The following is a 15,186-nucleotide window of genomic DNA, read 5'->3' as shown; positions in this document are numbered from 1 at the left end:
TGCCTTTGAATAACTCATCCTTAAAATGACATCCCTAGACTCATGGCCCATACACACCTCAGAGTGATGTGAAATGGGAGGAGAAAATCTGATGACAGATTTCCGGGCAGCTGGCATCAGAAAAATAGAAAGTTATAACAGAAATAGTTTTCTTGTGAGAAACTCCATAGATTAGCAGAAGAAGACTTCTGTTTCTCTGCAAAGGCTGATGAAAAGACTCTAGCAGGAATTGGGACTGTTTTGAACACCAAAGTTTTTTGTCTCTATGTTGTCATGTGAACAAGGGAATGGTGGGTAGTGGGGGATAAAAGGGTTTTCTGGAGGTATATTCTGGTGTTCTTATTCTTGCAGTTTTGTTAATAAACTTTCTTTATTCCTTTTAAGTTTTAAGCCTGTTTTGCTCTTGTTCGAATCCATATCTCACGGCAAAAAATAAGTAAGTTTTCTAGTAATTCTTTAATTACTGCTTTAAAACCACTACAAAGTACTAATATGCAAAAAACTAAAGCCATGATTTATGTGACTTCTATACTAAAACAATAACCAAAAAATCTGAGAGCAATAATTTTTGGTATCTTGGAATTTTAGAAATAACCAGTCGTTATAACCAAATACTGATTTTTTTTTTATGCACTGATTACAGAATGATTTCTATACATGTTTTAAATATATTTTGCAGTAGTTTGTAATTTGATCTTAAATATGAAGAGATCTGTATTTAAAAGGCAACAGTAGCTGGGTTTTTTTCCCCCCTAATACTTGCATTTTGATAGTTCTCCATTAATTGTAAGAGCTTTCTTCTTATCATAAAATCTACATTGCTCTGTTTCTACAACTGCTCGTAGAATCTATCCTATTTTGGATATTTTCCTTTTCAATGTCACCTAAACCCAAATAATATTATTACCTTGGCTGAAGACAGAGAAGAAATTGCTATTACAACAGAAACTCCTTTATCTTAGAATTGTTTTTTCTCTAAGGATTCCAAGTGTTACAAATAGTGTTTGGTGTTTGTGGATTAGAGGATTTTTTGTTGTTTTTTGTTTTGTGGTTTTTTTTTTTTTTTGGTTGGTTGTTTTTTTTTGTGTAGCCAATTATAAGGTCATAAGGTAGAGGACTATAATTTATTTTTTCTTATTTCTGGTTGCTCACCTGAGCCAAACATACAGTTTTCTTTTATAGTTAGTATATTAAAACCACTTCTCTAGGACGTGTTTCATCATATTTCATTTGCTTTACTCCATGATGTAATCGATCACACTGAGGAAGTACCTTACTCTTCCATGATTGTAGGACAAATACATGTGATAAATTCATGTATGTGTATTTTTTCCTCTGAGAATTTGATTCCTTGCTTAAAATACTTTAAGGTGCTCACCAAGAAGAACAGCTAAGCTTGTGTTGCTTCATAACCTATATGCTGAAATATAAAATTTGTAGGCCTGAAAGAATGCAGTGTTTAACTGTTTCTTTGGTAAGTGCCTGAAGGGCAGTCAGAACATTTTGCCTAACTTGCCTTTCTCGAAATCTATGGCTTTATTTCTGTCATAACTTCAAATATGAAGCTCGTGGTAAAAAACCACTGGTGTAAAATTATTTTTTTTTTAAAAAAAAAACCTAAAAATTCTTTGCAGGCATAGTGATAAATTTGCTGCTAACAAGCAAATGAGCATTGAAGGAAGAAACAAAGGTAGTGTAGTATCCTGCACGTTTTTCTCCTGCTTCCCCACTCCCTGTGCAGTACATAAATCTACATTACTATTTAGTGCCCTATGTTGCAGAATACTGTAGGTTGATGGAACATAATGTTGAAAAATTGTCAGAGAAAGTAGAACTAAATGATTCCATGACCTTTCACGGATATGACACCACAAGATGGTGAGAAATTTGCATGCAAGCTGAAGGGCTTTGTAAAAGTTACTCAAAGGTATTCATGTGACATAGTTTTATATTAAAATCTACCATTTCCTTTAAAGAATTCTTCATTATCTTTCATGTTAAAAAAACCCCAAAACACAGAAGCATATAACAACAAAACCCCTAACCAATATTTGTTAGGAGGCCTGAATAACAAATAAAACAATCCATTTGAAAACTATTTCCAGACTCAAAATTCTAATTCTTTTTTATCCTTGTTAATTATAGATTGCATTATAGAATTTATTTTCATATCTTAAAAGACAGAGGACTTTCGTTTTTTATTAAAAAAAAAACTAGTATAGCACTTGTCATTTAAATGAACAAAATAATGAACTGCAAATGGAGAGAACTTAGTGAAGCATGAGACCATTTAGCAAAATATTTATACATGCCACATATTCTTCCTAGAAAGATTATTTTACTGTAAATGTGACATTTTGAAATGTGTGAGTAGTGAAAACTAAATCAATCATAAGTCGTTTATCATTTAGTAATGAAATTTCATGTTTGTCTTCATTCTCATTCTTATTTAAAAAGGTCTCGTCCCTTTAATGAAATGCTTTGAGTCAGACCATCCTACTTTTTCCAGAAAATTATCATTTTTCTTGATTACATCTGACCTGGATAGGGATCTGTTCTTCTATAATAAAAATATGTTTTAATAAAATTAATAACCCAGCTCTGGTAATTGATACATCACAGTATTTTTATTTAATTCTGCAGGACTTGGCCCATTTAAAAATCTTTTGCACTAGGTTTAAACTTTGCAGCTATTTTAGGTCATCAGACAAAAAAGCTGTGGTCTCCAGCTTCACAGTCCCAATCCAATCTAAACTTTTCTCCTGTTTGGGCTTTTGATTTGGAGCATTGGTTAAACCAGAATAAAGGTGGATACATTCTGTGTACTAGTAGAATAGACTATATGTTCACTAATGCATTTTTCTGTTTCTATGTTGTTTGAAGTTTCCCAACTTGTATTAATTTCACTTATGCATCCATATTACCTGCACAAATGTCTTACAGTTATACTTCAATAATATTTAAGGCATCTTGTACTGTTTTTGTACAGAAATCAATTTACAATTTTTTACAGAAATACTTTTCCTATCTCCATTTTCCCCCACAAAAAAGAAAAAAAAAAAAAAAAAAAATCAAATACGTACCACCACACATGATCTGGAATTTAAAGGTTGTGTGCACATACTGGATCAGTAAGACAAATTACAGCTGTATAAACAAAATTAACTGCATTTTTGTTAATCATAATCTATTCTCTGCTAACTCAGGAAATCTGCATGCATTTATGCATGTATACATGTTTTTGATTAAACATATTAAATATGATATCTTCTTCAGGGCATGCATTTTGCAGAGGTTTGTCTCACAGATTCTTATGAAGGGAACAATTTTAATGTTTCTGCATCCTTCCACACCACCAATACCTTTTCATCAAAGGTATTGGTGGTGTGGAAAAAACCCAGAATACAACTTGGATGAGGTGAGAACAGTGGCAGTGTGTTTGTTACTGCAGCTATAGGAGAGAATACAGAGCAGCATCAATGTGTCACACTGCTGATACGAATTCTCCGCATATGGTTCAGAGTTTATACAACCTTTAGGTTGTACAAGTCATTCTGCACCAATACTGTGTCAGACAAACAGGACATGGCAAATAACAACAGGATTGAAATCCTTCTGATAAGGAGTACAGAGGCTGACAGGAATAATCAACTTCTTTCTTAAGAAAGTTGTGCTGGTCTTGTTGGCATGATCATTAGCTGAAAATGCTTCTTAAGTAGTGAGATCTGCAAAGGCCCATGAGACCTTCACTCTCTTGTTTCCACAAAGGAAATGTGTATCAGAGAATGGTTTGAGCTGGAAGGGGCCTTAGACACAGAAGCCCTGTGTTGGAAGTTAATTTTTCACAAATGGAATGGGACTGCCAGGTGACGAATCATGAGCTTTTATTTTGGGCACCAGTCTCAGCTACACATACAGGAGATGGCTTATGTCTGCCAAGAGCAGCTTAAGATCTCTTTGCTACAGAATATTTTGTAAATTTTTCAGCCAATAGAATATTGCTAAAGCTTACAGACAGTTGTTCTATCCAATCACTAGAAACGCACATAAACCTTCAAACAATGCTTGCATGTTTGCTTTCTATTAACAATACACCGTAGTCTGTTATTAAGCTTAAAACTTTCTACTATCTTGGTAAGCATATTTTTCTGCAGTCTTAAGGTCTATCTTGGCCAAGCCTAAAAAGTCAACTATTCTTTCATGTCCTTTCATATTGCATTATTGTATCTTCTTTACTTTCAGACCTTGCAGCTGCAGCTAGGTCTAAGTTCTCTGCTTTTTCTTTCCTGGGGCATATTTTGATGGTTACTGAAAGTCTTCTTACCTTTACCGTTTCCCACAGCACTGAATTACTAATCTTTCCACCAGTAAGCAAGATTATCACTGCATAGTTTTGGCTGGTGCCAGGCATTTAAAGTACTGTGATCAAGATTATTTTCCTAAGGCAAGAATGTGACTTCGATGAAGGTATTCTTCATCAACAAAGAGAAATGCATTTCTATTTGGCCAAGTGGAAGTCATACAAAACAATAAGAGAGGTTTTAGAAAAGTAAAACGCAAAAGTATAGGAAAATCCTATTCATTTCCCTCAGACAGTATACCAGATTTCACATTAATATTTGAGTGTTTGAATAACCAGAATTTCTGCTCAGAATGGAAATAATTTATTGACTGTTAGGTTATTCTGTGATGGATAAATTCTTATTATTAATGGAAATTCTCTTACTGGGAAGAAAGTTTAGTTCTTTAAAGTTTTTATGGGACAGTAAACCCAGTTTCCTTTAATTTCAGTTAGTGTAACAGTCTGGAACTATTTGATGATTCTAAGAATCGTTAATAGCAGGCTGAGGTTCCCTCTGCTACAATTGCACGGCGTACTTCTTGAACTTCGTGTTGCCTTTTGCAACACGAGAACATCCCTCACCTCCACTGCACATGCATTTTCCTTCTGATTTGTGAACTACAAATAGCATTATAGGAAGGTGGTTAGGTGCTCCAAAATCTGTATGTAGATTGATTTGGTACAGTGGTCAATTACCCCTCAGTTAGCCTTGGGTTCCTTACCCAGCTTTACACATGACATTTCCAGTATCTTTGTCCTTTTCAGAATCTCCTCAATACTATGTTGTGTTATACCATGCCCACGTGGCAATTCTCTCTTGGTATTTTTGCAGAATTTACTTTGGCATCATTAATATTAAAATCCGAAGGAATGGTTAAAAGGTGTACAAATTTTACAATTATAGTTCAAGCAGTAAAGTTCAGAAAATCAACCACTACAAATAAGCTTTCAGATATTAAAGCTTATTCCAAACTAATAATGCTCAGAAAAGTTTAATTTTGTGTACAGACTATCAGAGCTCATGTGGGTGAGGGAGAGGCTGTTGCAGCACACTGGAGCACACACAGACTGCTATGACACCCTAACAATAGGTGTCCTACTGTCCTTCTGTTCTTTTGAGCATATATGTACCTACATTTACAAGACATGAACTACCTTTGTAATTTGGTACATAGTACTCCCAAAGAAGCCAGGTCTGCAAATAAGACAATGGCATCAGCATAAAAGCACAAGACCCTTTCACCTCTACATGGAAGGATTTCCATGTAATTTTCAATGTAATCATTGCTGGGGTTCTTTATATTCTTTAATATATTTTTTATTGTTTTTAAATCTTATTAAGGCATTTACTGAATATAAAAGGCAAGGGAAATTCCTACATGAAAAGAACATGCAAAAGGGGCAAAATGAAAAGAGACCATCAAGCAATGGTGCTAAGGGACATAGCAAAACACAAGGAAGAGATAAAAATATACATTTGCCACAAAACACTGGGAAGTAACAAGTTGTTGTTATTGAGCTACTGAGTAGTTTGAGAATACCCAAACTTGGAAGCAAAGTGATTGCATAGTCTTTAATCCTCTTTAGAAATCAGCTTTATTTACAAAACTAACTAGTTTATCTGCTTCTATTTGTCTCTCTCAGACAGGCATTCTGTACTATTATATATTTATATTAGAGATTATGGCAACATTTCCTAATCTAAACCAACAAATAGATATAAATAATAATAATTTTAAAACTTCTGGATTTGTTTAAGAGCTATTCATGTTTAAGTGGGCTTTTTGTTTGTTTTGTTTTTAAATACAGCTTTGTGCTGATTATTTAAAGAATATATAGACATAAGAAATCCCCTGTAACAATTTATCTGTCATTTTATACTTCCATAAAACACTCCAGGGTGCCCATTACTGTATGATATCAGCATGCATGCTAAACTCTGTATAAGTGAGCTGTGTTAATATTATTCTTCAACATCACACCCTGGAGTATCTTGTTGCTTAAATGATAGAAAGGTCAAACATTTACAGCACACCATCAGGTTTCATAGAACAGTTTTACACTGCCATTCTGTTACCTCATCCTTTCAGGAAAAGTGTTTGCAAGATAAAATAGCAAACATCATTCAATTAAAAAAGCTTTCTCAAAGTGCTAACCTGCAGCATAACCTTGCAGTTTTCCTTGGGTAAGGTCACATCCTTCACATACAGTGATAACACATACACATTTATTATATACACATATACACATTTATAACATTTATACACATATAACATTTATATACACATTATACACATTTATTATATACACATTATATACACATTCTATTCATACATAAATTATGTATCAGTAGAAAATCCAGAAAAAATTTAAATCAACAATTAACTAGATATTATTTTTTTTAATAAAATGGAAGGATGGAATATGGCAGACGCTGACATGTCTACAGCAAATACATTAACCTTAAGAAAAAACAGAGCTGCATTGGATGGGAAACAGTGTTTTAGGTTAGCATCAGTGTCTCATTACGCATTTCAGCTGTTTTAGTATAGAGACTATGATCCTGAGAACCTTTCTGGGTAATAGCACAGTACAGAGGAGCAGAGTATAAGAATCTTCAGTCATACATGCGTCATGATTATTCCATCAGTAAGTATATGTTTGTGGTATCCAGACCTGTTAATCTAGTAACATCATAGAAGCATTTAAGTTGGAAAAGACCCTTAAGATCATCAAAGTCCAACATTTGACTCAACATTGCCAAGTCCACTGCTAAACCATGTGTCACTGAGTACCACATCTACATATCCTTTAAACAGTTTGACATGGTGACTCAATCACTTCCCTGGGCAGTCTATCCCAATGCTTGGAAACCTTTTTGGTGAAGAATTTTTTTCCTGCTATCCAGTCTAAATCTCCCCAGTGCAACTTGAGGCCATTTCCTTGCTTGTTACTTGGGAGAAGAGACCAACCCCCACCTTGCTACAACCTTGTTTCAGGTAGAGAGTGATAAACATACTTTGTTGAAAAATGACCTCGATGATCCAGTCTGTCTGCATCCCTCTGCAGAACCTTCCTACCCTCCAGCAGGTGGAAACTTCTGGCCAGCTTGGTGTCATCTGCAAACTTATCTAGGATGCACTCAATTCCTTCATTCAGATCATTAGTAAAGCTATTGAACAGGATTAGCCCAAATACTGAGACCTGGGGAGCACCACTTGTGACCATACAGCAGCTGATCCATTCACCATTATTCTTTGGAATCAATCACTCTGCCATTTTTTTTTCCCAGTGAACAATGTATCTGTTTGAGCCATAACCAGCCAATTTCTCCAGAAAAATGCTGTGAGAAACAGTGGCAAAGACTTTACTAAAATCCAGGTAGACAACATCCAAAGCCTTTCCCTCATTCACTAAGATGGCCAGTTTTCATGGAAGGAGGACAGGTTGGTCAAGTAGGACCTGCCTTTCCTAAATTCATGCTGGTTGTGCCTGTGCCCTAGCTGTACTGTGGGTGTCATGTAGTGGCACCCATGATGACATGCTCTAGGACCTTCTCTGACATTCTGACTGAGGTCAGACTGACAGGCTTGTAGTTTCTTCATGTAAGTTGAAGGCTCTTGGGGAGATCTATTTCAGGTTTCCCAGGTTCATGAAACTCCCTTGCACACCACGCTAGAACACTCTTCTGCAGATTGTGCCAGCACTAGATCCAGTATCCAAAAGGAGGATTTTTGGTATTGCTTGCTCTACTTAACCTGCTCTTGATTAATTCACCTTGTGTGTCACAGCAGTTTTATATACCATGAAGACTGAGATTGCTCAAAACATCATACCTCCTGAATACAGCTTCATCGTTTATGTGGACTCAACAACCTTTAACTGGTCTTATAAGAACCTACCATGAAAAACTAAATGTAAATTTAAAAAGTAGCAACCTAAATGCTCTGATTCTCTCAGCACCTCTGCTCTCATCCCAGAACAAAAAAATTTCTTCACTTATGGAGAAGGGACACTGTTTCTGCAGGCATCTGGCATTATTCATTTTGTGGTATTGAAGCTTTTTTAGAAACAATTGGATCCTTTTCATCAGCCTACTTTTCCTGAAGTTACAAGATTAATCATGTCAAGATGTCCTTCATCTCTGTAGGATTCCTGGAAGGCTGCTAAAGAAGGCAGTTTGTAGATGCAAACTGCTTCCTAGATGTTCCTGAAACTGACTTTTCTTCTGCAAGTAACAGCTTTTCAGATTTAGATCTTCAGCTTGGCCTATAAGATACTTATGAATTTTGAATACCATTAACAGAAAGCAATCCTACATAAACCAAAAAAGCCCTCAAAAATTCAAAACCTCAAAAGCATAAAAAACAAAAGCACAAACACACTTCCTCTATCAGCATGGATTTAAAAATTTAAAAATTGTATATATTTTTACAACCCTATGTTTAATCATTTAAGTGCTGCCATTAATAATTATCTTTGGGGTTTATGTCTTTTATTTGGTATTTCAGTGAAAAGAAATTGCACTATGAGTACATATATAAGTAAGAAAAAAAAAGACAAAAATATTTTTTATTTGACATACCTTTCTGATTCTTCTTTTGACTCCAAACTGGAGTGTTCAAGGATGCTTGGAATGAACAGACCACAAATGCTGCTGCAGGTTTTCTAAGAAAATAAGTTATCACTACCATTTTGAAACTAATTCATCAGTAAAATATGATTTCTTTTTCACATCTGAAGGGAAATACTTCTTTTGCCTGGTACACAGAGATAAAAAGACATTTTACTATTTATCCTAGTTTTCATGCCTCTCTGAAGGTTAGGCAAGCTACTACTACCCTGAGCTTCTCTTCTTTTGGCTAGTGTGTTCACTTCTCAATGCAAAGTTCCAAACAGAAACAAACTGGAATGAAGGTGCTTCAAGCCTTGCTCACAAAATAAAGTAGATAATGAATCTTATAAAAAAATTCAATAAAGTAAATATATATATATATATATGTAGACAGTCATATACCACTATAGTGTTGGGATTTTTTAAATTTTATTATAGACAACATAAGAAAAATGAATTGCAGAAGTGAATCCAGATTACTCACCTTCTTCCAACACCACACAGAAATTTCTTTCCCTCCACAGTTAAAGCTGAGGGCTTTATGCCTTGAACATCTAGCTCTCACTTTGATTTACCCTATTAAAAAAAAAAAAAAAAAGATAATTGCAAATATGAATTTAATCTTTCAAATACTATTTGAAAACTCCCCTTACTTTATCCATTACTAAGTCCTTCTTTTGCAAATATGCCTTGTGCAGTGATATCAATGATCCATAACTACACTGCAAAATAGACTTCCAATGAAGAAAAAAATTCTTCAGATGCTGGAATTTATACACTTCTAATTAAACTTCTTAAAATTTTTATAACATTCAAGAATGAGGCTGCATTTTAATCAAACAAGTGCATGCTGAAATTTGTACCAGCTAGAAGCATTCTTAAGTACATCAATCACACTGCCTTTGATGCTGTCTTCAAATATATTGCTGTCTTCAATAAAGCCAAGACAAATCCTTAATTGCATAAAGCCATGGAAGATACAGATTTGAGACTTACATGGAAATCATCTATACTTTCTTTGATGGGTTGACCTTAGCTGGAAACCAGGTGTGCCCCAAGCTGCTCTATTACATCCCCTTCTAAGCTGGACACAGGACAGAAATTAAGATGGAAAAAAAACAAACTTTGGTTTAGGATAAGGAAATTTACTAAAACAAAAGTGAAAGCTAGTACAAAGAAAAAAGAGGTGAAAGGTTTTACTCTCCACCTCCCATCAGCACAGCAAGCTATGTTTGGCCATCCCCTGGGAAGCAGGACTCCTGCTCACGTAGCAATATCTCTGGAAGGCAAGATATATGTTATAAATAGTGAATGCCCTCACTTCCTTCTCCTTTCCTTAGCTTTTATAACTGAGCTGATACTGTCATACAATATGGAATACCCCTCCAGTTAATTTAGGTCAGCTAGTCTGGCTGTGTCCCTTCCCAGGATCTTGCCCACCCCCAGCCCCTTGATGTGGGGAATGCTGAGAGACAGAGCTGTTGCTGTGCCATCGCTGCTCAGCTCTACCCAAAACTCTGGTGTGTTATCAACACCTTTCCAGCCACCAAGGCAGCACCATAAGGGCTGCTGTGGGGAAAGGAATTCCAGCTCAGCCAGACCCAGTGCGCTTCCTTAATTCAACAGGCAAATAACAGACCAGGTAATTTTTGAAGTATTAGCTTTGTCAACTAGTATTTTGCAGTCCAAATTCCATATACTTTTAAAGTGGTTAAATTCCAATAATCTCAACAATTATGTTTCCAAATTATCATTTATATCCTCTTCTTCTGTGTATAAGTATCTAATGTATTTTTGAAAGTCTCACTCTTTGGTATCAACATCATTGCTTTTGAAATAAGAGAATTAGTTGATACTTTGGGTCCATTTCCCACCACAGGAGAAATTTTCAAGCCTTTCACAGAAGATGAAATTCAAGTTGTGGAGGATATGCATGAACAAGTTTTGTCTCAAGCATTCTGACTGTTGTGACAGGAAAGTTGTGACTGGAAGGGAGGATCCCACATACACGCTCTTCTGAGCCAACTTCCTTTTCTGCCTTGGGGCTTCTACTCATGTGTGTTCCCCCCTCACCCTGACTGACTTCCTGAAAGGCACAAAAGGGCTGTCTGCACATGCATGAATGAATGTCATGAAAACTCTAATTTACATAAGAGGCATGTGCCAGGGTAACTTACTCTCTTTTCCCTCTCTTTCCTTGTCTTGATGCCACAGCTCCAGACCATTCATGCAGTAGGACCTTTGGGGGGGTCTAAGGATTGATGATCTTCTTTGTCCTCTTTCTTTCTTTTCCACCATTATTTCTCTCCTCTCTTCCTTCCTCTGGGTGCGAGTATGATAGTCCCAGTTTGGGAAGTTTGTTGTGGGAGTCAGGAATTTTGGAAGTGTGTTGTGGCTCATTAGCCAGCAGGTTTGAGAAAAGGTGTATTGTGGATTGTGATTCACCACCTTTGAGAAGTTTACTGTGGGAGTTGAGAGCTTACTGAATTGTAGTGTAAAAACTAAGGGCTTGTTAGCATCACTTTTGAGAACTGTGTTGTAAAATTCAAGGGCTAGTTAGCAAGCACATTTGAGTCTAAAACAGTGGACTGGTTGCTGGAGTTAAGGTGACTGTGCAATAAAAGCATAAGAGTTTCCTGACACATGGACTGGTGTCTTTGTCCAGCCTGATGAGAATTGATAACAAATGTCACACCCAGTACCAAGCAGGCTGTCACACAAGTAGTGTCCACCACAAGAGTGTTGATGTAAAAGAGCTGAAGTCACAGCAATCATTATAAAGGTAACAACTATAAAAGAAGATGCAATGGTCATCTTTTGGGTGCTTTTGGTTGTACAATATGTGTTGGAATGCATGAAGCAGAAGCTTCTTTGAGTCCCTCAGGGAGAAAATCCAGAGATTGAATAAAAACCTTTAGAGTTGAAATCTTTAGAGAAACTTAAATCTATTAAGCCACAAATATAAAGTAAAAGTTTTAGTTTTAAGTAAGTTTAAATATAGCTTTTAATTTTAAGTAAGTTTTAATATAGCTTAAATGCCTTAAGAGTCTGTGTTAGCTAGTGAAAAGCCTTATTACCCAGCTTAAATTTGAGTGATAATACCCTTCACAGATTCAACTTAGCTCTAGACATAATGAAAACATAGCTTGCATTCTTAGAACAGATAGGATTATTCACATAAAGAGATAATACCCTATATATAAGATTTAGGTAAAAGCAACATTGCTTTCGCATATTAGAATTAAGCTTAGATTGGTGTAGAAAGTTTTTTTCTAGAATCGTGTTTTTAGCTGATTGGATGATTTACGAATTTGATCCCCTGTATTGGGGATCTCTCACACACACACACCCACACCCACACCCACACACCCACCCACACACACACACACACACACACCTGAAGAAGAAGAACAGCAGCACCATCATCATCACCAAGAAGAACAACTACTGCAACTGCTTCTGCAGCCCAGGACAACAGAACTCCATGCCAAGAAACTGCTGCCCAGAACATTGGGACTTTATACCAGAGAGCTGCTGCTCAAAATTTGGGACTTTATACCAAAAGCTTTTAGCAAGGATTCTAACTCTCTGAGCTCTTTGCCTTTGAGACTGATGCTTTTATACAATAAACATCTTTCTAGCAACCAATAACTGCTCATGTCTCCTTGAGACCTGGTAATCCTCACTGGATCATTGACAAATATACTAACTAAAGAGAAGAAATGCAAGGAAAATATCTCTTTTTTTTTTTTTTTTCCTATAATCTGAAGGGATGCATTACTAAAGACAAGTCAGCAAATCCAAAGATGAGCAATGAAAATGAAAGGAGAAAAAGCCCATGCTTTTAAGTATATGAGGGATAATCAGTAATCAGGAGGTTGCACAATCTTTCTGATATCTGTAATCATTACTTCACAAAGAAAAGCTAGAAGTAAAATATGTAAAATGAACATATCACCTTGGCACTCATTATTATATAACAAAAAAATAATAATCCTTGGTAAAAGGTAGTCAAGTAAAGGTGCTGCATCTGGGGAAAGAATGAAGAATATGGGTAGAAGTAAGTTGTAACAGTGATAGAGTTTTGCTAATTGCAATCAAGTTGTAAGTGACAACTTAAAAGTATAAATAATTAAGCACAGAATTTCAAGGCAAATTAGCAAAGCATATGAGACATCCTTCTACAGATAAATAACAATAACTTTGTTCCTGTCAAGAATTTTAACTCCACATTTCTACAAACAAACAGATATTGGAATACTAGCAACAGAAATTGTTTACCTTTTTACAATCTAAGAACCTATTTAAAATTATTAACACTTTCCCAGCCTTTATAAGGTATTAAAATAATATTTGCATTTCAACTGCATTTAAACTGGTCACTGATTTTACAGTGGAAATAGAGTCTGGGTTCAGAAACTATTTGAAAATGCAAAGAGAAATTAGATGGCATCAGTAAAGTGCGAGGACAAGAGAGAGCACCACATCTAATCTTTCGGAAGAGTGACTTGTCAGAGATGTCGAAAAATCTCAAGTTGTATTTTCTTTCATATTCAAAGTACTACATGGGTTCATGTTTAAATGAACATGCTTAAGGTGTTTAAGTAAATAAAGAACACATTTCTTGGACTTGAGAAGTTCTTCTGTCATATGCCTACTATTATTAGACATAACACAGAAAAGGGTAGTCATAACTGGGTCCCATTTCAAAATTTTCTTGACTAAAAGAATGTTTTTTGTCATAGTCATCCTGAAAGTGTAAAATTCTAAGTATTATTACTAGAAGTAACCATAAAATATAGCTGAGGTGTGCATGAGAAAATATATACGCAGACTTCAAACCAGTGAGGGCTGCCAAGATGGCCAGTAGCACTCTGGAAAACATCCATCAGTGCACAGCTAGGACATCAAGAAAAAGGATAACCACCCTCACTTCAGCACTTTTGAGAGCACATCTGGATTCTATGCCTAGCTGGCAAGGATTGACAAACTGTATTGGGTTTAGCAGTGGGGCTTCCAAGCAACTTATAGCTGAAGCACCTACCATGTGAGGAGTGGCTGAGGCTCTAGGACGTGATCAGCTTGGTTTACCAGAACCTGTGAGCAACTTTTAGTATCTAGGAGGACTTACTGAGAAGATGCAGCATTTTATGAAGGGGGATAAGTTGCAGGGTCATATAAAGAGTAAGGATATATGCAAAAATGAATAATAAATTTTCTTACAGGCTTCACATAGCTTTAAGACAGAAAAACTTTAAAAAAAATTATTCTGAAAGATTACCTTGTATTTTTGCATGCGCACATATTTTTTCCTTAAGAAAGTTGTTATTCTCTCCAAATTATTAAAAAATTTTCACAGAAAAAAGTAGTACTAGAAATCAGAAGGAAGCCACAATGCCTAGAAACATTCTTCAATGATTCAAGAAGCAGAAGTAGGCAGTTATGCTCTTCACTTTTCATCGTGCAATCAGTAGTACTCTTCAGTTTTTCTTGCTTCCAAATTTTGTTGTTAACTTTATGCTTGCTCTTCTAGATGCTGCTATTGCTTTCCTCCTCAATTTATCTGTCTCATCCTTTACTCTCAGAAAGTCTTTTATTCCGCCGTATCAAATCAACTGATGGTTACTGATGCGGCAACCAGTTTTCTCCCTCTATTTCACAGATAAAATCAAGACAGCCAGAAAGGAATTACTGTGATGCAAGGACAGAAAAGACATTTTGCTGTCTTGATTTGATACCAAAGCCCTCTGCACATTTTTTCTGAAGATCAAATACTTCATTTTGGAAACAGATTTTTTTATTTCATAAGTATATTTTTCAAAGGCAGTCAGTTGGCACTGCATTGTTTCATGAAGGTTAGAATTTCAAAGCACTTTTATTAGTGTTATTTTCTCATGTAGCTCTTTAAAAATATTAATTTAAATTATGTGTTAGTATTTTAATATAAAAGGTGTTTTTAAAGTAGTTCAGAAGTTTTCATATTTCCTAGCAGGAATATGGTCCTGCTTTATAGCCATATAGCCTGTGGCTACAGTATGAACAGAAGAGTACAGGAAGGTAAACTGATTATAACAAAATACTTGGGGAAAGTAGATTCCATCATTTTGGTTATAAACTTGACAAGAACACTGAGTATTCAACCCACTTTTTAAAGCACGAAGAGTAGTCAACAGAAACTATTTTAGCAGGACAGGCTTCAGAATTGACAATGAGACATTAACATATAGTT

The sequence above is a fragment of the Cyanistes caeruleus genome, chromosome 1 (genome assembly GCF_971803275.1).
Source record: "Cyanistes caeruleus chromosome 1, bCyaCae1.hap1.1, whole genome shotgun sequence".
Lineage (NCBI taxonomy): Eukaryota > Metazoa > Chordata > Aves > Passeriformes > Paridae > Cyanistes > Cyanistes caeruleus.
Note: the sequence above shows the minus strand (reverse complement) of the source record.